The 24841-nt window shown below is 42.2% G+C and overlaps 2 long non-coding RNA genes across 4 annotated transcripts in view; one reads left to right on the top strand and one right to left on the bottom strand.

Annotated features, from left to right (window-relative positions):
* Window positions 1-610: 610 nt before the first annotated feature.
* Window positions 611-12336, bottom strand: LOC134642941 (uncharacterized). Its single transcript, XR_010096337.1, has 3 exons — window positions 12260-12336; window positions 11553-11775; window positions 611-1159 (listed from the first exon to the last, which is right to left on the bottom strand). It is a non-coding gene; the product is annotated as an uncharacterized LOC134642941 (long non-coding RNA).
* A 39-nt stretch (window positions 12337-12375) lies between these two features.
* LOC134642930 (uncharacterized) overlaps window positions 12376-24841 on the top strand; it is an 84763-nt gene continuing 72297 nt past the window's right edge. Inside the window, exons 1-2 of one of the 3 annotated variants that reach the window (XR_010096336.1) lie at window positions 12376-12774; window positions 19820-19878. This is a non-coding gene — a long non-coding RNA (uncharacterized LOC134642930). The remainder of the gene's footprint in view (window positions 12775-19819; window positions 19879-24841) is intronic. The other 2 variants (XR_010096334.1, XR_010096335.1) reach the window with 2 other exon arrangements.

Below are 24841 nucleotides of genomic sequence, written 5' to 3' on the forward strand. Positions count from 1 at the left end.
TTTAAAAGTACTTGTATGAGGCTCTTTCAGGAGATTAACTTGCAATAAGGGCTACCTGCCATGGACACATTCCCTGTATTCATGGTGCTGGCACAAAGACTTTTTAAGAGGGGCACAGCTGCATGAAAGCAACTGGTGAATGGGGATAATAGTCACAAAAGACAACAAACCTCAAGTGTAAAGAAATAAAGTGTTTTTTAAGATTGGAGGCTTCTATTCAATGCGCCACCATTCCTTCTTTTGACCACTGAGGATCCGGCCACTCCATTACCCAAAGCCTCAATCTAATTATTTTAGGACAAGACATGTTATGGTGGAAAGTGGCAAAGAGAGAGCACTCCGGACCAAAGTGCACTTTAATTCAATCACTCTATTTGACAGATTCCTCCTTCAAATGGACGTCACACACCAGTTGACTGGCACAATTGGGAGGCTCCTGGCAATGTCCTGGGCCCTTTTTGGCTCTGGCCAATAACATAGAAATCTAACGCACTTGTGGACTAGTAAATGTAAAAGTAGATAGGTGTATATATCCTATTTACAAAAAGCAAACAAAACAGCAACAGCAAAAAACCCAAACCAAACAACTGTTCAGTGGTATGTAATTATTTATTTCTGTAAATTGTAGAAATCTTCAAAAGCAGATTAGACCGCAGCCACAGGGGCCCAGATCTGATTCCATTCATTAAGTGAGAGAGTGGAAGAGAGAGAGACTGCATGTGTCCTTGCTTACTTAAATGTGAAAATTGCTCATGCCATTATTTCAGATAAGAAAGTGGGAACTGAATAGATTTGCTTTAATATAACAGACATGGGATACCACATACAGAGAGACGGAGGGGGGGCCGGACTTCTTTGCTTTTGCTCACACAGTGGAAAGGCCCTGACAGGTGTGCTTTTGTATGCGCATGTCTATGTGAGGGTGAGGCAGATTGTGTGCGTGTGTGTTTGTGTGTGCGCACACGCACATGTGTCTGCACGTGCTTTGCCGATGTGAATAAACAGACATGAGGTGTGTGTGTGTGTGTGTCTGTGTTAAGCCTTTCCACGTTGCACTGCCACTCCCTGTTGAAGAGAGGGGCCTTCTCACTTCATCTTGGTCTGGTCTTACAGCAGGCCAGAATTCAGTGCTGACCTCCAAGGCTCAGAATAACTGCTCCTGCAGTGGAGAAAAAGAAGTAAAGAGTGAACATGTGTGCTGTGAAAACCCGCTGTAGCTGATGGCGAAAATAATATTATTAAAGGAAGCACATTGGCTAATTAGAACTATTACTTTGGCGATCGCTTGTCCGGATTTGTTCCAAATTGTGCAAGGAAAGTCATCAAACCTGGCTTGGTCCTCGGCTGTTTGGTAAGAAAAAATTTCCTTTTTACTTTCATGTTTGGGATCGCTTAGGATTTTATGTCATTGTTTTTTTTTTTTTTTTGACTGAGCAAACTGTAATAGAATTATAAGATAGATGTTTTTAAAATGTTGCGATGCCAGGTCTGGCAATTAAAAGCTTGCCCGCCACTCTGACCCTCGCCCATATGCCAGCTCTTGCCTCCTTAAAACTTAGGTGTGAAAAATGGTCAGCTCCTCAACTTTGAGGTCAGTGACATGGCCAGTGAGGTGAATGACACTTAAAGGTCAGAGGTCATCTCAGCTAATTTAGCGATCAAGGATCAGCGATCAGAGAGCATTCCCAAAGTCAAATCTGGATAGCACTTTTGTTGTAGGTAATTGTTGGGAATGTTGGGCAAAAGCAATGTTTATTTTTTGTAACATATTTTGATAATAAATTAAATTAAAGAAAAAAAGTTTCTGCCTAAATCTAGTTCTTACTGCTGTTGGAAATTGACAAAGTTTTATATTTGACCACTAGATGTCAGGATTTGACTAGTTACAGTGCACTTACCCCCCCAACTCCCCTCCACCGGCACCTGAGGGGGAAACTTGTGAGTAGCCTACACATGGTGTGACAGCTTCCCCAGGAAGCTCGGGTGACATTTGCCTCACTTAATGACACAAGCTAATTAATCATTAGCTGTCCCAGAGGTATTGCTGTTAGAGAGGCTTTGTCGTGCCTCTCCCCAGTAGGGGGTCCCAGCCTCAACATGTTATGTATGCATAACTGCCTCATCCCACGCTACAACATCTTAATTCTCACCCGTTTAGCTAGTTTGACTGAACTACACTCGTTCTTTTTCAGCCCTTCATCTCAGCTATAGTATAATCTGCTGAGAGCTAGAACACCTTCATTTCCCCGAGTCGGTTTAATGTAAGATTGGGTTATGGGGCCTCTTTCCCTATGTAGGTTAGGGCTTGGCTCGTGTTCTAATTGTCAGCAGTAGTGAAGAGGAGAGATTTTATTGATGGTTGATTGAGCAGACAAGGGGATGGGGGGGGGGGGTCTAGATTTGCTGCATCAGTGGTTTTAACCACATCTCTTGATCAAGACCCAATGAACACTTTCACGTGTTCACAAATGAAACCAAGATTAGTGCAAGTACTATTGCCCTCGTTTAAATGATTGTCCTCCGTTGTCCTTGTTTTTTCTAAGCAGGTGATGGTAAAATATTTGCTTTATTCTATGTTGCTGTCTGTAGTTAAAAATTAAATAGGGAAGCTCACTCTATACCTCAGTGCAAACTTAAAGCTCACAGAGCCATGTGGGTCATGAGTAATTATCTCTCACGGGGTGAAACTTTGTCTATATAGTCTGTGAGCCCAACAAGAATTTGAGAAAGGCTTTTGTGAAATATGGAGAAAACAAAATCTGCTCCCTGTACCTGTTAGTGCCCCCTTCATCATTACCACCCCCCCTACTGGGTCTCAGGCTGGTTTTGAGTAGTCCAAGCCTGTTCCGTCACGTAATGGGGGCTGCAGGTGATGCACTCAGGCTCCCCCTTCACCCACCAGAGAGGTAGTGCATATGTGCACAAGGCCATTGGGGGCACGCGCTGATGAGGGCCTGGGCTGCAGGAGGGCTTTGAAAAATGCTAGAGGTTTTGGGATGAGACTCAAGGTACCCTTGGGATACCATGATCTTTGACATCTCCTTGCTGACCCTTGTGCTTTGTTCTATGACCTGAGAATGGTGCCTACATGTGAAGAGATACAGGTTAGCTTCTAGCTAATCCAAAAGTTTGGACACGTATTTTAGTGATGAGTCACAAAAAGAGTGCTGCAAATTTTAGCATTTGCATGCAGCATTTGCCTTTGTTTGCCTGCAACTGCTTTATTTACTATACAGATTGTTGACACTTTTTAAAACTTGAAGACGATGCCCTGTATTTAATTTATGCTGGCTTTGAAAAATGTTTGTTCTTTTAGTCCAGCACTTTAACATTTTTTTTAAATACTAATGTCAGTTTATTGATATGCAAAGGAGTATCGCATAGGGTTTTAATGCCCTTGCTCTTCTAGGAGGCATTTAATATCACTTGGTTATTCATAAGATACCTTATTTCCACATTAATCATGGGCAAGATTTCTTTCTGTCGTGAACAGCCATTGTAATTGGGCTGGTATAGAACCTGCACTGGCCCTTTTTACGGTGCTAAAGATATAAAGTAAACTTGAGCTCTGATCCATAATGTGACAAAAGAAGGGTGTCAAAGACACTGATTCCTGAGCTAACTCATTTTACTAGTTAGGTTAGGTACATTTACATGCTATTATTGTCATCACACCATGTCACCTTGATGAGACACTACTTGATTTAATTGTAGCTGTTAAATTTAAAATTTGTTTGTGCATGACATCTAAGCCTTGACCTTGTGGATACACACACCATAGTTTCTACATTCCTAGCAGGAGGCCTTTAGACTTGCCACATGAAGAGATAACAAAAAGTTACTGTTCTCTGGCTATAGAAGTATTTGTGAAACCTTTAAGATGCAAAGATGGATCTGCTTCATGTTTGCCTTCGTCTCTGTCTTGGAAAACACCGGGGCGTGTCCCTCCTGTGGGAATGGCATCTCAAGCCTAAAGTGACTGCACCACCCTTTCCTCCACACCCATCACTGTTCACTGTCAGCATCACACATGCACATACCCACCTGCACTCTCATGCGTGAGTGCGCGTGCACACACACACACACACACACACACACACACACACACACACACACACACACACACACACACACACACACACACACACACACACACACGCGCGCGCGCACAAGGAGCAGCCTGTGCAAATGTACCTGACAGTGGCAGCATTTTTGCCCGGGAACATATTTAACAATGCACACTCGACACCAGTCCCATCTCAGCAGGAGGCCACAGGAAACAGATGAGGACTAGTCAGGTTGATCTGGAAAACTACAGTCTACCTATATTTGCCACGCACTGTGCTCACACTGGCAACCTCTGGGCTTATTAACAATGAATCAACATAATTTTCTGTAGAAAGGAGTCAGGCAGACTTGAAAGAGCCTATACTACGAAGATGAGGGCAGAGTGAAAAAGGGGAGGGAACTCGCTTGTCACTCAGTGTAGTTTTCACCCCTCCCTATTTATAATGGGCTCAGCCCATCTTCCTGCATCTGTAAAGCTTGATGTGCACTGTTACTGTTTTCAAGACAGCAAATTCATCCTGAAACCTATAAAATAACTGTTAATTATTTATTGTGCACCAAAGTGAAACAAACTTTTCTGTTTGTGCCTGTTTGCAGCTGAAGCTTCTTAGCCACAGCTCTTTCATAAGTATCAGGGGTGGGGCTAAGAATTGCATGTGATTCTTTATCTCTAGGAACCCCGCAATTACATCTGGCACAACTCTGCATGAAGTAACGCTTTATAAGCCTTTGTGCATCGCGGCTTTGAAGCGCTCCGGCCTTCTATAAGTTTGCTTTTTGTGCCCCCTCTGTTGTACACCCCACCCCACAATCTCCCCATCCCCCAGCTTGGGACAGAAGACAGAATGTGATGTGTCGTCTCCCTCTCCACACAAAGCAACAGTGCATTGGACACACCTTGGACAGCACAAAGGATGAAAAGCACGACGAGGCTTGGACACGCAAGACTACGCTGCCAAGCCCGATAAAGACGCTTCAAAAGTCGAGCAGCAAAGAGTGGCCTTCTTCTCTTCTGCTCTCTTCTTTTTTTCTTCCCAAGGCCTTGCAACGAGAGAAAAAAAAATAAGCGACCGAAAGCGAGGCTGTCTGAGTAAAAAGATATTTTGTCGGTGTTTTTACCTCCTTCTTACATGAGACCGAGGAATGTGATTTTGGGTAATGTTGTGTCTACAGCAAAGTAGACAGCCCAAATTTGCATGTAAACTCCTAGATTAACATTTGTATGTCTGCTTTTGGTATGAGCATGGGATTAACCAAAAACATTCCGGCTTTGAAGCAGGCGGCCCATAAATAAACTGTGGCCCTATCTCCAATCCCCTTGTCTCATCAGTCATCCGCTCATAGCCTCGTGAAAATGAGGCCTGCCATTCAGACTCAAAATGGACTGGTTACATTTGACCACTTTGCATTTTTTGCACAAAGTTTGGTCACATGTAAATATTTTCTTGTGCCCACCCATAATTTACATTATGGACTGAATTATATTTTTGTACAAAGTCATTTCTGTGTTCAATTTAAGACGAAACAACGGACAGTGCAGCTTTATATTTTTATTCTATATGTTTTTGTCCCCTTGTTAGTACACAAAATTATCGAGACATCACAAAACACGACTTTTCACCGGTAGCTCCCTCCTCCTTCGTCTTGCTTCAATCTCTCTCTCTCTCTCTTTCTCTCCTTCATTGCCTCATTGAAACAGATGGCGTTTTATGCTGGGCACAATCAAGACTATTCAGCGTCAGGCTGGGCAGCCCTCCCCACCTGCGTTCAGCCCAATCACAACCTAATGAACACACTGGGAGCAGTCTGTTCCAAATTACTCCCAGTTGGAGCCAAGGCCACAGGTAACCCCCCCGACAATCACACTTTTCCCCTTCCTTTCCACCTCACCTCCTTTGCAACAGTTACCTTGCCCACCCGCCCGAACTGATATTGGTTCCAGCATTTAGACCCCAACTCTTACCTTTTAATCAAATCAAGATTCATATCTGTGGGCTGTCAGCATTCCAACACAGCTCAGAGGCTACGTATGTCGCAACAAGCATATAAGTTACATGTGGGGAGATGTAGATTGACAGCTAACGTGTTTATATGTTGGGGATGAATTGGTTCTATTTGATATATCTCTGAGAGCTGTTTTTCCAGATGTGTATAGTGATCTTTGCATCTACCATTAGCCTTCTCTCCCACCTGGGCATACAAGTACACGCATACACACTCTGCATATACACATATAAAGAAGCATTCAAAGGCCTTTGTGAATGCTGTGGTGTTAACCACAATAGATCTAGATCAGCATATTTCTATCACTTCAAAGGGCCCAATTTATGCACTTTTTGGTTCAGATCACTTGGTCCATTATTTCAATTCAAGCAGTGTTTGCAGTATTCATAGACTATATATGCTAATGTTTTATTCATGTAATTGGGTTGAACAAAAACAGAGAAAGTTACCATTATTTTTAAAAGGCATCGTATTTTTGTATGAAACAGCTACCTGAATAACTTGTTAATACATGTCAGGGCAAGTGTGGGGCATTGGTAGGCAGCTGACACCAAAAGTGTGCTGAAGCCAAGATCCTCTGACATTCTGATACACATTCCAACATCCCAAGGGACAAAGCAATGAAACCAGGAAGCCTGCCTCGTCATGTCCCATCAGTTGCTATAGGACCTCAGAAACCCCAGGCCAACTACCAGCTGCCATGTGGGTGTCCATCACTGGGCTTGACAGGAGTGCTGCCCTGCTGGCTGCCCTTCTTTACTGTCCCTCTGGTCAATCTACACCTCAATTGGCCCTGCACTGGTGGGTGAAGCCTGCTCCTTCTGCTGCATGTCAAAAAGAGCCAGGATCCACAGAGGAAGTGCAAATATCCTCTAATGGCCTTGATCCAGATGGATGCATTCATGACAATAGGCCCCCGTGCCTGTGGTTTGGGTTTTTTGTCAGTGAGCAACACAGAGGCCACCACAATAACACAGCAAAATTATGCATGCAAGCCAAGTACCATTGACATGTTAAAGAGTACTGGCAGTTGCTATGATAATTAAGTTACCTCATTCCAAGGCAGAGAGCTCTTTTCTCTTAACATGTCTTTAAAGGCATTTTGGGGACATTAGGCAGGTTTTAAGACAATACATACAGAATGAGAAATAATGGATTCAGTAGCTCACCATTTCTCAGCTCATTTGCCTAACACAGGGCTATACATCTCGAAGTGAATGCTGCTTGATGGGATTGCCTACAGAGGTGTGCTTTGTAGGTTTTCCATTCTATCACTCAAGAGACTGACATATTCTATGAAGTCCATATGGACATCTTAAGGATAGGCAGAGTATGAAATATTAAGATGGCTGATCTATTTCATGACAGTGACAAACAACGAATTCTCTTTGTTGGGACCTGTAGACTTGAAGCATTGCTCACAAGTATGATATTACCGTCTGTAATGTCACACTTGCCATGAGTGAAGACTGACCCGTTTAAGCAAGCAATAACATCAATGGGAAACCCTCTGTTCACATTGCTTTTAACAGAGATGTTTGGTTACGTCAAGGGGTGTCTGATCTCCCTCTGCCTCCATAGGGTCTCACTGAGAGTGACCACTTTGTGTACAGCTGGGGTATGTTTGGCTAGTAAAGTAAAACCAGGAAGCCTTTGAAACTTAACCAAAGCCTCTTCAGGAAAAGGTTGGAAGTTCACTCTTATTTGGAGACTGCAAAGCTTTCTCCATGGACACACTGAGCTGGGTCAGGAACATCAGAAGCCAGGTTTCTTCCTACATCAACGCAGCTGCACACTGCAACTTAAAGTCAGTGAAAATATCTGTGCCTAGATGTTACTTGACTGACTTGGACATGTTTCCTTTATTATATTTTAGCCAACACATCAAGAACAGGTCGTCACAATTATTTTTAATGTCTAGTTCAATTAAAGCAGATGTCTCGTGTGTAGGGCTTGCATGTACTGCCACGTTCTTTCTGTTTTTGCTAAATAGTGAAAATTTGACATTGCAGACAGGCGCTGAGTGAAAAGATTTCAAAATGCGACTCTAGCACTTTCAAGGCAGGTCCTCTGTGTTAACAAGATGGTAGTTAATGGTTCTGCTTTTATGGTGGTGGTCGCATGTATAATTAAGCTGCTGTTGTATTTGTCATAAAAATCACCGGGGTGCAGGAAATGTTGCAGGAGCCATTTTTACTTTGAGCAGTGGAAAATTAAAACCGTCAAACCCCACAATGTTGTTTTGACATCATTCCAATGTTTATGGATTTTCCTGTGTGTGGTTGAGGTTTTCGTATTAAAAACACTTAAGTGCCTCACCTTGTGTTTGTTGGGGGAACAAAGGTTGCAATGTTTGCACAATGCAGATTGTCCCTTCTGGGAGGTCTTGCCTCTGGTGCTACTTGTTGAGAAACATGTGGCATGTCTGCCATTAATGAATGTCTCACTGTTACCTGCTTTGTTCCTGAATCATACAGTTCATGTAACAATATTTTTATCCATTATGATGGCATAACTATTTAATACTCCATTGTAGCGGAGGATTTGTGCCACTCACGTGCCATGGGTATAACACCAGGCCAGCTTTTCGAAACGAGAGGAAAATCCCATTGAAACAGGTGTTGCCAAGCCACACTGATGACCTCTTAGCCTACATGTCACCATATCCCCAGAGCAGTTTGGTGTTTGCATACACGTAGAAATGGCATGAACAGTGATCTCTAAGTATTTTTTTTTCTGTAGAAGAAGCAGTTTCTGGAAGCAAACATGCAGACTGTGCAATTTTCTCAAAACAAACACACAGAAAGGGCAAATTTTCTAAGCTGTGCTTCATTTCTTCATTTTGTTGACAAGCGAAACAGTATTAAGAATTAGTTACTTACAAGGATTACTGAAATTTAAGGTGGCAGCTCGTTGGCAGATTTTCATGCACTACAGACGCCTAGATAAGCCTTATGTTTGATTAACCTGCATGGCCCCAGTGATATCTATGGAGATGAGTTTGGGTGTCATGGCCCTGATGTCACCTCCACAGCAAAAGCTCCCTGCCATGCTTATGACTCTGTATCTATGCTAATATGGGGATCAGCAGGGTAGAAAGCTCATCTGACTCGTGCTTTTGCCTTATCTTATCATCCTCCTTGCCCTGCTCCTTTCTGCACTGCTTCGCTTCGTAAAAAAAGTTTAGCCTCTTCTTACTCATCTTTCTTCCTCGATCTCTCACGTTCACATCTTCTTGCCTTTTCCTCTATTTTACATGTCTATTTCTCATCTTTGCTTTGGCCGTGTCAACTTCTGTAATGCTTTATTGAATTATCAACCAGTCATACCTAATGTTATGCACTGGACATGACACTGAATTTCTGACTTACTCAGATCTATGTAGTTTATTTCAGATCAAACAGACTTTGTTAGCTCCTTGGCAAAAGCATAATTGGTATGAGTCATCGAATGAAACAGTCCAATTAAAAGAGCATCTAAAAAAGTTATCTCACGTAGGTTTGTGATCAAGAATGGGTCAGTCCAGACAACAAATCCTGTCTGACTGAACTAACACCCCCGCTTTGCCCCTCTTAGCCTCTTTGTCTCTATCACGCCCTGCCTCCCTGGCATGATTATTTCTTATCATGTATTTATTTGTTTAATCCACCCCTTCCCCCACAACACTTGGCGGCCCCATGCACGAGCTGCCTGTCTGGCAGCAAGGCCCCCACATCCCCCACCTCCTCCTACTTTTCCATATCCACTCCCCATGCCATCTCCACCCAGCCCCAGCCCCAGCCCAGCCACAATGGCTGGATGTTGCTTCCAGAGCCTCAGTGCTTCATTCAGGGGGAAGAGACCCCCACCTCCTCATTTCATCTTTACATCCCTCCCACTTGCATGTGGCCACCACTAGCCAGCCTCTATGCACACTATAAATAATGGATGCATTAACATGCATGAATATCTTTTTAGAAGGGGGGTGGGAGTGCCTTAATTCATTATTAATCCCCTTCAAGGCAAAATGGGCCGCAGCTCCAGTAGAACTAGGCCCCTGCTAAACCCTGCTTTTTGGGACTTCACTTGTCTATGCTGTATTCCTCTTTTTTTCCAGAATTGGTTACTAACTCCACCCACCCATGTCTACATAACCCCCTCTTTTTCAAAGCTCCTCCTTCTGTCCCCTCAATCTCTGCTAAAACACATCTGGATAGTGGGTAATCTTTAATGCTTTTGTGGATTTGGGGGGGGGGGGGTTAAATTGCGATCCTAGGCCGATCATCTCAAAACACAGCCTGGTTAAGTGTCACTTGGTTGACATGGGAAAAGTCAGACATCACTGCTATGCCAGATGGTCTATTTTTTTTTTTCATTTTCAAATATTCCATAGCAGGGAAAGGGGATGTAGGTAGTTCTGGCTTTGAAGTTACCACTCGTGCCATTTGGTTCAAGAGCAGATTTAGCAATGGGAGAACGGAAGTAAGAGCAGGGGGTGTAAGGTGGAGGGGATAGAAGGGAAGAATGGGCTGATTGAAAACACTGGTACAAACCTGGTTAGAGAGCGTTACGTTACATATGTGGGTGGTTGGTGGGGAATTATGTTATTTTAAAACTTGGAACACTACATTAGGTATTTAGGACATTAGATCAAATACATGGGTTAGAGTTTAAGAGCATGTGTTTCAAGGAGATAAATTACCATACAGTGAATTAACAAAGGCATGTTGGGTTGACTGTATGTGTTAGCACGCTCGTGTGGATTTATTAACAAGATAGAAAATGTGCATATTTTTTAGTGTATCGGTGTGATTCATAGTGCACACCCCTCTTCCACCACACACCCCTCTTCCACCACTAGGTCGCACTGCCTGCTTCGCTGCCTCTTTCCTGCCTGCCACAGTCCTCTGACTGATCCAACCAATCGCACACAGACAACAGAACCACATGAGCACGTCATCCTATCGCAAAATACTACACTAAACACATGCATTTATATTTGGGCACAGGCTCAGTGCATTCACACAGTCCTACACATACTGGATATGTGCCCACCTTACTCACCACATTGATACAATGTACATAATCCTGTTTGTTTGAATTGCCATGGCATATAAATATAACAAATCCAAACAACAAAGTCAAACACATCTTCATTATTCCAGTATTTGTAATACATCAATATGTATTTTTTCCAGAATATTGGTACAGTAGCCTATAGAAAAATGGATTAAAATTTAAAAGCACATTCAATTTTTTAGGATTTTATAAAGGAGTTGGAGTGTGCCAGGACTTTTTGTCCGGCCAAAGTTAGAAAAGAGATATGGAGTTAAACATTTTTGACAAGCTGTAGTTGTGACTGAGACAGTAAAACCTCATGCTTAACAAATACTTGCCTGAGGGTTCAGGTTCTGAGCTAGACACCGGTGTAAACATCCAGACAGACTACTTGTTGTTGAATAAAATAAATAATAATTTTGGTTTTGGAAAGTTTCACTCACAGGCTGTTGGATCTGCTGTCGTTTGCTCCTCTTTGCTCCCGTCTCTCAGTCTGGATAGTGGCAGCAGGGGCTGTTTTGTTGACACATACAGGACCTGGTCGCAAGAATTTTCTCAGCTGAATGTTTGGATCTCAGGTTCTCGGCACGAGGATGGGGACAGGTTGTGAGCTTTAGGCACCACGCTGTTACTCTGAACTTCGCTCAACCCCTTGAATTCCTTTTCCTGAGCAGGATATTGAAATACAGTGAAGTATTGGCACGTTGATGCCCGTCTATCACTGGGGCCTACAAGGGGATTGGGGTAAAAGGAGACCCTGTGTAGATCAGAAATGGGCTGCCGGGCCTAAGTTCAAAGGTAAAGAAAAGAGACCTGGGTGTGGAAAGAACGAAGACCAGCTTCTGCCACATCACATTGACTAATCACAGACCAGTATAGGTACTTATATTAAATTGTGCACCCTTATTGTTCTTCTTCCAAGCTGTCTTAAAGTATTGCTGGATTTAAATATTAAATATAGAAATGTGTAACAAAAGTCGTAGTCTGTCAGCTACCTCCTTTTAAGACAAACTAAAAAAGGCAAAACTGTATTTAGCTGTCTGAGCTTTGCTTTTTCAATTGGATGATATTATTTTATCAACAGGTGTCCCACAAATTGGTGCAATACTGTAGCTTTCGCAGTCCTGTATAGCCTGAAACATTTTCTTACCAGCTGCGTTGTATAGCATTTGTGAAAAAGTGATGATGCCGCCTTCATTGCATAATCGTGGCCGTAAATGCGCACAGCGTACCAGGAAATGAACCTTGCCGGCGCATCGCAGGGGGGTAGGATGATGTGGATGTGGCTGGTTATATAAAACTATAGGGCACAGTTGGAATGAGCCAGATGGGATGCTAGTTGTCATTTTAAAGAGTAACGAGCTTGTTGTCGGCTTTGGGACATGTCGCTACTGCATGACCTTGTGAACTTGTCTGCTGCGTGACCTCAAAAAATGGCTCCCCGAGCACCCCTTCACATCCCTGGGTTTATTTGCACAGGCAGTTGCTCAAGCAGGAAGTGACATCAACGGGTCCAAAGTAAAAATATGTCGCAGGACGGGCTGTCTAGGATGTCCAGGACCGGTGTTTGTAAGGGAGGATGCCTCGCACCGGCTCCACAGAGAGTGATGCTCACTGAGGGATGCAGGAGAGCGCCACACAGGCGAGACAGACACCGGAGGCTGAGTGAGTCGCCTGCTGACTGAGTGCTTTATGCCGTCACTTTCATTCATGCAAGTTCAGATATGGTGCCATACTTTGCCCCTGTCTAAAGCCGGTGACGCAGCGCATAACAGGCGATAAGTCTTCACTGTGTGTTGAATTAAGGGATTTTGTCGGTGTCGCTCCTTTGAGAGGAGGATTGAGATGTGTACCGCGATAGAAGAGGAAAAAAAACCTCTGTTATGAATTCAAGTGGAGGAGAGCAGTGAAATCCGTGCGAGGCTTTCGGTGCGCTTTTGCACATTTTGATACACTAAACTGTGCAGATTGTTAAAAAGACATGACTGACAGCGCTAAAAGTAATAAAAACAAACGGCACATATTAAGTTTAACAAGTTGGACGCGTAGCACATAGCTTTTTAAGCGGCTTCTCAACACATAAATGGCGTCTATTTTTATCCGTCCAGCGTGTGTGTATGTCGTCCTCACCAGGGAGGCTCTGACAGACCCTGCCGTGCGTCCAGACTGAAAGTACTGCAGTCACGTGGTGTCTGCTATTATCCAGCCTCGCGTCAGGTACAGCCTACCTACTGTTGTTTCGAAACCGTTTCCGGGATTATATCCCTCCAGTTGAAGATGGGGAAGATATGCTTGGAAGTCGAGAAAAGTAAATTGTAGGGAAAAATTAAAATAACTCATTATTTGTATATTCTCCCTTTCAGTTAGTAACAATTTAAAGCTTTAATATATTAACATTTAATATTCCCAGGGAAAATCCAAATCCATTCAAACAAACAGACTAACAAATAAAAAATGAACACCAGAAAGCTCACATTACTACGCTTCATAACTTAGTTTTGATAAAATTAAATAAAGCTCATAAAGTGCAAGCTTCTTGCGTCATACCTGTACAGATCTCAGCATCTCAGCCTGACAAGCGGTGTTGTGGTCATAGCTTATCTACATGTGCCGATTATTTATTATGTTATGCAGACACAAATTTAAATGTAATAAATGTATTATTATTACTTTTACTGCTCCTGCCAGGTAAAAGTTCATACTGCTAGATGTTATCTACATATTGTACATTTAAAAAAATGTACAATATGCATTATATATATCATTCATGCTTCAGCTGTATTAGTCTTATGATTAAGACACTAAATCAAAAATAGATCTTAACCACACTTGTGCATTTTAAAATAATTTATGAGCTGCACAGTGGTGCTGCTATTTCATACATTGGGCACTTGTGTGCAGTAGCATCTGAGATTACTGGTGTATATAACTCACACTGCTGTTGCCTGCCTGTCTGGAGTGATAGCTTCATTATTCATGGTTGCGTGTAGACAGCAGTGCTTAATCTCTGGCTTGAATGGGGCAGCCTGTTACTCTGGAAATAAATGCCTTTGCGTGGTCAGCCTTATCTGGAACACGTTGAGGAATAGAGAGGCACCAAATAACAGGGAGGACTGCTGTGCTGAGCCTCAGGGTGGCAACAGCAGCTAAAAACCCTACCCTACTGTGGCATTTGGGGGCGATTTGAGGCCAGTGGTAATTAGCCAGGCTGGACCCAGGAGCACGGCCATATATTCTCAGTGGTGAAAAGGTCTGGGCAGGGGGTCTATTGGCGTTCGACAGGTGCAGCGGGAGGAAGGCGTCAGGAGTTTAGGCAATCAAAACCAGAGATGAGGCCAAATGACAGCATCATTTGGCTTCTAGGGTCACAAGCTCTCATCAAGAGCCTCTTCCTTCCATGACACTGAATATTTGTAGATGTGTGTGCATTAGCGCATGCATCTTTGTATGTGTTCAGACTGCATGTGTGTGTGCATGAGATGGTTACTGGTGTGCGACACTGGGGTGGGGAGGTCAGTGGGTCATGTTTTGAGTTGCAGTAATCATCTGTCTCACTTTATCTGGCTCACACTTTCACAAAAAAGATCATTTCTTGTCTAATCACACTTGTGTCCACTAGTATTATACAGCAGTCCCTCAGAAGGTTGGATCGTTTGGCTCTTATAATAGTGGTTTAAAAAAAACAAACAGTTTATGGCTGTTTTGTTATGTTTTGATGCCAAGAGGGTGACTAAGTTGAGGAATAATCTGGAATCTATCTCTACTGTTAGTGGGACACACAACTCATTGTACTGGCTGTTAGAGGGAGGAAAAGCAGTGGTGCTGACCATGCTATGTTTTTTCTTGCTTCCTGGCTGTTCTGCTTGAACTCAATAATCCTGGTTACAGCCATTACAAATCCTGCTGTCTTGACTTGAGACCCCAGACAGGAGACAGGCTCTGCAACTTGGTTTCATTTAGCATTCCTCTGGGCTTTACGGGCAGGTGTTTGACATTACTGGCAGGATATTTATTGGAAACTTTAAAGGCAACTTTTTTGCTTACCTCTCAATTAGGCACAGACACACACGCACACACACACACACACACACACACACACACACACACACACACACACATGTCTGGTTTGCTATCCTCGTGGGGACATCCCATTGACATAATGCTTTCCCTAGCCCCTTACCCTAACCCTAACCATTAAAAATGAATGCCTAACCCTAACCCTTACCCTAAACCTAACCATAACCTAATTGTAACCCTGACAGTAAAACCGCATTTTGAGTGTGAAAATTGCTTTCAACCCCGAGGGGACCTGGATTTTGGTCCCCACGGTGCAGAAAGTCCCCACCAGGATAGTAAAAGTCAGATTTTGGTCCCCACCAGGATAGTACGAACCCGTACACACATACACACACACACACACACACACACACACACACACACACACACATACAATGTGTACTGTAGGTGCAAGCAAATAGACAAGGGCACTGACATGCTTTAACACATAAGGGGATGATCCATATGGAACATTCTGAGATTGACAGTATGGATGATTTGCAGAACGTGTTATCACTTCTTTCTCCAGCTCTGTCGAACACTTTTTGGCTTTTAAAGCACACATCAACACCATGCAATCCACCCATGACCCATGACCATCCCTATCTCTCTACATGCAGCCCCTCTCCCCTTCACCCATTATGTCAGGTCAGTCTATGGAGTGGGGTAGAAATAGAGTTGGTGGGAAGATGGCATGTGTGGCCAATAATTACCGAAGCTTAGCAAGGCCAGTGGCTGTGATGTGCAATTCTCAAATCAAGGTGCAGCCTGAAGTCTCAGCCGGTGCCGCTGCTGCCCTCTGCTACTTGATTGCTGGCAGCTGGTTGAGCCATGTCAAGTGGCAGGCAGGGAAATGTGAAATCCCAGATAAAGCACAGAGCCCTAAAAAGCCATGAAGCTCAAGTAATGAGGAAAGTGATGGGGTTTGGGGTTTGGGCATGCTTAGCAGGCAGGCAGGAGCCAATGCTAACGCTTTCAACCTCTCCCTCTTCTTGGTATGTCTGTATGTGAGAAAAAGAGGAGGGGTGAAGGTGTTTGTATATTTGACTTTCCTAATCCTGGATTTAGGAGGATCCACCAAACTTCAACAATGCAGAACTGGTGGGTAGGTCAGCACAGTTCTAGATATACCCAACCTAAATCCTTCCAGGTCATCCTCAGCCATAAATCATGTGCCTACAGTACATTCTGCCTATGCTTTCATTTTTCCCAGGGCCAGTTTCTTTAAAAATCAAGTTAAAAATCCCCGTAAAGTCCCCCTCTCAAGATCTGCAGAATCATTTCTAATATTAATGGCAACCTGATTTGGAACAATTGTACCAGTTAAACGCATTCCTAGTTTTGTGGAGGCCATTATTCCTGGTTTTTAATCACCCCTTCAGTTTTTATAACCTCTCCAAGCCTTGTGCGGGGCTGAGGGGACCATATGTGGGCACAGAACGGGGGCCTGTATGTATGAAACAGATACAAATCAAATTTCACTCTGAAGTGGAAGATAAAACTGAAATTCTAATTAAACCTACTTTTTTAATATTAAAAATGCTTTCAGTAAGGCTAAAGCACAGAAAACGCAAACAATCCTGCGAATGTGAATGCTGCTGCTTATAGGATCACATTAGCTAAAGCTGCAGAGTTTTAGTATGTATAATTATATGCTTGTAATCATTTGTTTTTCTAATTTTACACATATTTTCCTCTTTTGTCAGCATTGTAAACAAACAAGAGGAATAAATGTGGTATTTGAAAACCATTGAAACCATTCTCTAAGCAACTTCATTTTATGCACTTAAAAGTTTAACAATAAATCCTCATTGTTTCTTCAATGGACTTGATTTACCAAAAAACATTTTGGAGGCAAATTTGGTTTCCGCTTGATTTAATTTGTCAATATTTTCTTATGTGTGTGCACTAATATGTGTGTGCATGTGAGGGGGGAAATATTTATCCCTTTTAAAAGTGCCAACACTTGCATTTATTTGTCTTTTTTTAATTTATGCAGTGTTTCTGACACATTTTTATCTATTAAGATAATTACAGTTACAATTCTTAATAAAATATCGGCAAATTAAATAAATTAGAAACCAAGTGTGTGTCTTGTGTTCTCGAATAATACACAGTATTGAAGTAGTTGTTTTAGGCATATGTTATTTGGAACGTGACGTGCAACACTGCTGCCAGTGTTCACTACAATGAAGTAGCGTGAAACCCAATGCAGTGGCTCACTTTGGGCAATAATAGCTTCACAATGTTTGTTAGTATAGCAGAAATTTAATTTGGGGATTTAGGGTTGTTGACAAAACAAATAGCTGCAAGCGGCCATGGCATAATTGCTGGAATATAGTGAACTCGGTGAGGTCAAGTGCTCATTTTTTCACGTGCTTGTTCATAATGAGCACTTGACAACATACCACATGCATAAATTGTGGTAAAAAGTAAGACTTCCACCACCCGGGTGTATGAACTTTGGACCTTTGGATCCCCAGATGACTTCCTGACTGCCCCACTGGGGAAACATATTTTTTCCACCCACCACCTCAAAAGTTGGGATGTTCTATAAAACTGGGATGTTTTTGGCCATATAAATAAATAATCCAGTCATTTTGCTGATTAAATTAGGTAAAACTGTTGTGGAAAAGTTATTTAAAATATCGAACATCTAGTCACCAAAAATGTCTGTCAGTTTTAGCAGATTTGGATGAGGACTTGTGGCGCAGTGTGTTAACTGATTTCACATATTTCTTTAAAAAATAGAGTCAGATTTTTGAATAGACTGAAGATTGCAGTCTGTCAAACTCACAAATCAGATTTGCAGAATGTATGAGTGAGTTATTTGATTTTTAAAGTGACATTTAAGGTTTTGGATTTAGTTTAATATTGTACTAAGCTGTTTTAATCCATCACTGCCACATGTTATGCATCAGTGGAATTTAGCAAATTGAATTTTGTCAGTATCCATGGAGCCAGTTATGCAATACAAACTTTTAAAGACTGTGGTGCCCTCTTGTGAAGTACAATGCACTTTGGTTAGTAAGCTCAGTGATCCAGGGATTGTTAAATATGTGTTTTGAATTAGAAGTCCATATCTTAAAGCATTAATGATGTATTGTTAATTTTGGGAATTGATTTGTTTTTGACAAAAGAGGCAGAAGCTGAATGAAATGTTGAAATTTCCTAAATATATATAAAATCAAGGTAGAAAAAGAAAATATAAAATAGCTGCAACATTAATCACATTTAATGCAGAAGATGAAGACAAATTAATTAAGCCAATCAATTTTCAGCATCAGACTTTGGTTCAACTTAAACTGACACACACACAAATTATATATGAAAAATCTAATGAAGCCCCGATGCAACAGAGGGCCAGAGAGGGACAAGACCTGAACTGGAATGTGGGACAGAATAGAGCTCGCTGTCTTCCTACTTATATTCATCCCTTCTCCCACCAGTTTCTAGGTCTGCACAGCTGGTGTAATTTGTTACTGAGTTATTGTTCTTTATGATTTCTAAGTTTAGCTTAATCTTTAGTTAATTTAATGCAGCTAGTCTTTAGCCTCTAGGTTTCACAGTATTTGATAAAATGTGTGAAGTCTTGTCTTGCTGATGGTTTAGTTATAGTTCACCGAAACACCTGGCTGCTCAGACACCAAATAGACTCACTCCACTGCAGTAGGTGACACGCTGTCACGCCTGGCTTGATGGCATAATTTACCCAAGTCACAGTCATGCATGCTGTTTAGCCAGGAGGGCATGGAGTGGTTCATAGAGAGTCTTATTGCTTGTTTACCCTGCGCTTCATGGCCCCCCGCCAGCAGCTACAGCAATTATCACCTTGGAGGAATGTAGGACTCTCGTGTTAAATACTCTTTGACCCCCCTGTTGGAAGAGGGCAGGGGGTGGCTGCTCCTCCCAGTGGACATCAGGGGGTGTAGGCTGTTGGTGATATAGTCAGTGGGTGCAGGTTTGAGTACAGTGTGTGTATATGTATTTGTAGCGGTGCAGGAGACACAAGAGATCTCCTTCCTCAAACACATGTGCTTGCAACTCCCAATAGTGTAAACAAGATTTGGGTGGTGTGTTTACAGAGTAAATTAGTTTCTACAGATCTCTATTTCACTTAAAAAACATAGAAGGTGGTCTTGGAGCAGAGGGTTATCCAGGGGCAACTATTAGATTTCACCTTCAAGCTGAAGTCCATTATGTTAAAACAAATACTGCAACTTTTTGTCTCATGACTAGTAAATTAGCCCAACCACAATCACAATTTTACAAGCAACTGTAGTGCACTGTAAAAAGTGGCTTTTAATGCACATCTGTGTAAGAGAAAGTGCGAGGAAAAACTGGATCGCGGAGGGTGTCTAGACATGAGAGTTGTATAATATATGATGCTCTTTGCTCTAGAAGGGAATTCCATTTGAACATATGACATGTTTAGGCACAGGAATGTAGCCAGACACACATACCTTTCTTCCTCTTCCATCTTTCTGTGGCCCATATCAAATGTCTTTATGAGTGCGAAGAAAATACTCAGGAAATAGTATCGCATGTGCTGTAGGGAGTAAAGATACCATGGAAATCAATTGTGTATGGAATCACTATTTTCTGACCATGATTGATGCTTTGAGCTTATGCATTTTTATCTTCACTTTTACAGGCTCTGTATCATGGCTGTCTGCTTAAAGGGATGCTGTCTGCTATCCAGTTATGGCTGAGGTAAGAAAACAACATGTTGTGAGTATGCCTAGTGCTCTCTCTGCTTTAGATGACAGTGCTGACATAGTATCAGCATAGTTTCTTGTGTGATATATTGCTGAAGGTACAGTGTTGGTGTTGTAATTGCTTCAAAGTCAGCACAGTAAGTAAGCATCTTCTTGAAATGTCTCGCTAATTTTGACCTCAGTTACCCCGAGACCAGCAACTGTGCTCTGTCCTGACTAGTCTGCGTTAAGCTGTGCATTGATTAACCCCTCCTTGAAGGCAGCCACCCTTAAAAAGCGGGGGCCTTTACACGTTGTGACAAACCAAAGTATCCCCGCAGTGTCATCAGATCACTTCGCCACTTTCAATTAGCGATCATCTTTTGCCACATACTGGTAGGGCAGAAGTGCTCCGTTGAGCCAGATGAGCAGCTCAGTCCTGTCCCAAAGGTTCAAAGCTCTTATAATTTATTTATGCATGCATGCACAGGCAGACAAAACAAAACACACCCATCCTGTAGCAGGACAAACAGCTGCCAGCTAGAAGAGAGTGTAGCAGAGTTAGGGTGGGTTAAGGTGCAGAAAGCAGAGGCCATTGTAACTACACAAGGCACAATCAGCACATCATCTGCACTTACTTGTCAGGAGTTAAACTTCTTCGTGTTGTCATGGCAACATACTTTACTCTGCCACAGGGGATGTTCTTCTCTATTTCAAATTGGACTGTAACGTTGGAGTTGGTTAAAGGGAAGTACTTCACTGTACTCAGACATAGATTTCTTTGAAGATTAAGACTATGGTGTACTGAACTTGATGAAATGTTTTGATCTTGATTTGTATGGTAATGAATCTGGTGTTATATATGCATGCTTTTTGCTTTGTTTTGTTTTTTATGTGGAGCCTTTAACCTTCAGACATTATTGTGTTGTTTGTCTTAGCCTCATTTCAACAATAATTGCAGCAGTTGCAGGGTCTCTTTTTTTGTCTTATTTGTGCTGGGCCACCCTAACCAGTAGCGTGGTTGTAAGCAAGTTCCTCTCGCTTTGCAGACTTCTGCTTCCCTCAGCACGCTCACTGCTGCAGCACTCATCCACGAGCAACACACTCATTCACACGCGCTTTCGCATGACTACACTAATGCACAAACAGGACTTTGGCCTCGGTTGGCTCACGCACACTCAGTTACTCACTCAGGAATTATCGTCGTAGTAAAACCAGAGAAGAAGAGTGAGAGAGACATCAAGACAGAAAGCGGGACTGAGACCGGGGAAACGGAGGGAGGGAAAGGGACAGTGATTGCTCAAACAGAAGCATTTTATCCCCAAGCGGTTTTTAAATGCTGCCACGTCCGTGACCCCAGTCATGGCACACCATTGTTCCCTCCAGTAGATGTTGTGGCCACAAAATTTTTTTACATGTATTTTTCCACCAACAAGAGTAACATCTGAGAATTGTTATTTGTGCTGCAGGTGTTCATTGTCAGTGTTTTTGTCTTTAAGTGTCTGGTTAAAGGTTGTACTGCTCAGCAGCTTACTCATAGTGTGTTTTGAAGGATGTGACAGACGTGTTCTGGAGTGTGTTGTTCTGCTGTTCTCACATTTTTCTCTCTCTGTCAGTTCCTCACTTACTCTGGCTGTGTGTTTGTGTGTGTGTGTTCCTTCTCTGGTCCGCTGCTTTGGCACAAAAAGAAATACTGGGCCGCCCCATTCTTTGTTCTGCTTCCTGTAGGAAACTAGCAGCAAATTGTGGCTCAATGAGGCGTTGCTGTTTTGTGTGGTCTGATAAAGTGCAAACGAAACCGTCTGGGCTACACTGGCCTGCTGCAGTGCTTTCCATTGTAGATTGGACTATGAATGTAGGTCTGTGTGATGGTTGGTTAGTGTTGAACATTAGGTGATGTAGGGGAGGGGGGGTGCTGGGTCTAGGGCCCATTCACGCAGTTTTAAGATGTCACCCAGTGTTTGGAGCTGCTGTGTTTAATTGTGACGATGGGTCATTAGAACTCTGCTTAAGACTAGAAAGAGTCTGATGACTTCGTTGCTTTCAAGGGTTTCAAAATCCAAATATTGTAGAGTTCTCATATAAAGTCAGCATGACACACTTGTCAAAGTGATCAGAGCAGGGCATATGTGTGTGGGTGTGTTGATGTGAGTGTGGGAAGTATCCCAGTTTTTACTTCAATGCATTCATCCAACACCTGCAGTAAGTACTTAGCTTAGAAATGAAAGGGGTGACTCACAGAATATGAAATAATTTCATGAAGAGTTTGTAGTCCTAGATTTTGAGCAAAGTAAAGCTGGAAGCAAACAAACTACTTCAACATCATCTTAATAGTTTATTTGATCAACCATTTAAACATTTCCAAGGAGTGAAGTACAGAAATATTTTTAAATATAGTGTACCTTTCAAAGAAAGGTTTTGTACATTACAGAAGTGCGCAAGTCTACTTAATGTTTCTGTTATGATACTTATCACAGCAAAGGGTGAATTTCAGTCCACTGGAATAAAGTTAAGTGAAAATTTAATACATTTTTCCAGCAGTTTGAAAATCACACAGTTCATAGGGGTGCCAGATTTTACTTCTCAGGTTTGTTTCATGACTTCATTTAGCATACTTTATTCCAACACCACAAGGATGCTCATGGGACAAAATACGGTTAGGATCCACAGATCAAGTTCTTTGAATCAAGTAAAACAAACACATGTCTTGGGAGACAGACAAAGAAGGAGGGTCTTGGGTGTGCCATGGCCCTTGTCTAAAGTGGTTATGGGGCCCACATGGGCATTCTGCTCTCCAGAGGCTGTTGGGGTAATTATCTGCCAGGGTGCACGTGTGGGAGTGTGTGTCAGATTGAGTGTGTGTTCTGAGCTCATGTGTGCAATGTGCACATGCAGTTGTTTGCAAGCATCCTGGTCTTATGTTTTGGTGCGTCTCCCTTAAATAGGATGAAATGCATCGACCCTACATACCTTTAACGCTTGTGCAATCTATTCACATATAGACCCTTTATGCTCTGCTCATCTTTTCCTTACCCCCAAGAATTCAGAAAGAGGATCTGGAAGTCTCAGAGGACGAGTGTGGCTGGGGTAAGAGGGTGAGGAGCCATCTTTGACATGGGGCATGGGGCCCAACGGCACAAAGCCCCATTCCCTGCTCCTCCATGTGGAAAATGGCAGGAGAGCAAGAGGAGGAGGGGAAGGAGGCAAAAAAAAGTGGAGCAAAGAGGAGGAGGGAGGGACAATTAGTGAGATCTGTTAATCACCAGGGCAACACTCATTTAATTGACATGGGAAATTTGGATTCGTCTAACAAGTCGATGAGCAGTACAACAATGTACCGGTCGTCTGAGATCTGCTGGTGGAAGCCAGAGAGGGGAAGCAACAACTGAGACCTGAGGCCAAAGTCTTTGTTAGAAGTAGCAGTGTTGTTGGGTGGGAAGACTCTCCACAAGGAGATTATTACCCATTATGTGTTTGACCCTTTTAGATTTCTTCCCAGCTGCTCTTAGCTGGGACTAACACAGACCAGAGACACTGCAACACAGCAAAGGTTTTCTGTGTGTCTTTGTATGTTTTTGTCTTTAGCATAAATCTGAGTGTGTAAACAAAAACGTTTTTAATATCACAATAAACCAGGATCATTGTAATAACTTGGAACAGGGAAATCACAAAAGGAGGTGGGCAGAGGGAAAAAAATGAAGTCTTTACAGAGTTTATACAGAAATCAATAAGCTATTCAAGGTCATCAGAAAGAAGCACCACTGTCAAGCAGCTGCTACACTGAAAGCACACTAAGGGCCCTTTCTCAAACCACCCCCCAATCCCTCTCCCCACACACTTCTATTCTGTTTCTACGTGGAGTGTGACATCCCAAACCAATTAGTCTTAAGTAGGAGTGGATAATAAAATCAAATCAACAAATCAGCTTTGATGCTGAGTTGCCAATCATGTGCAGTGATTCATTTGTGTTTGCTATAGAAGCTCTGTAAGTTCTATGCACCTATTTGCAGATTTTGGGGGGTAAAATGTTCAAACAAAGATATCTAATTATGCACACTTCAAGTTTTCTTGTCTAGAAAAAAGTGAGTGTAGTCCTTTGATTTGCAGAGATCTTTGCAAAAATATTAGGCATGTTCTATCCAAGTTAAAAATTTGTTAAAAATGTACTCATATTTTCAAGTAAAACTAAAAAAGCCAGACCTACAGCCCTAGTTTATTTATGCAGTTTAGCCAGAAGCAGTACAAATATCACCGAGTATCAGTGGACCATTTTTCTCCAACCTGAAGCAATATGTACACATATTTTCTGCTGGATTTCTGTGAAATTTGGCAGTTGGGTCTTAATATTTAAAACTTTATTTACCTGCCAAACTTTTATTTAGTCAAAACTGTAATTTTACCATCGTATAATTTACAGTTGCACACCAACAGAAAGGTTTAAGTTTTAGTGTGAAGCTGGCCATTCCTTTTGGAGGTTTTGTACATCTTAAACTTTTTTCATAGTTCTGATAACTTTTGAAGGAAGTTCCACTTTCCCTTTTTTATGCGTCCACACTACAGGAACTGGAGAGTTTGGAAATCTTAGAACCTTGGTTTAGTTGTGTTTTTCTTTTTGGCTCCTGCTGTGGGGTGTGGTGTTCTCTCAGTACAGGAGGAACTTTGCAGTATACAATGGTTGGTTGAACACATCTCTGCAGCACCAGAAACTTCTCTAAGATGAAAAAAGGACTTCTTAAAATTGGGAAAAACAATAGGTTTGTATGCAGCAGCTCTTTAGGTTAGCTTTAAAAATGAAAAAACAAAAAACAAAAACACAAACAAAACTTTAACCAAACATGGTTGGAGTTTGTTGAGCTTATATGGGATGGGTTGAATATCATGTTCTTTTATCAAATCAAAGTAAACTAGAGATATTTTTAATAGCCCTTCTCAATTACTAGGCATCCAAAAGTGCAGAGTACAATACAGTGAAGAAATTG

Source organism: Pelmatolapia mariae, linkage group LG2 (genome assembly GCF_036321145.2).
Source record: "Pelmatolapia mariae isolate MD_Pm_ZW linkage group LG2, Pm_UMD_F_2, whole genome shotgun sequence".
Taxonomy (NCBI): Eukaryota; Metazoa; Chordata; class Actinopteri; order Cichliformes; family Cichlidae; genus Pelmatolapia; species Pelmatolapia mariae.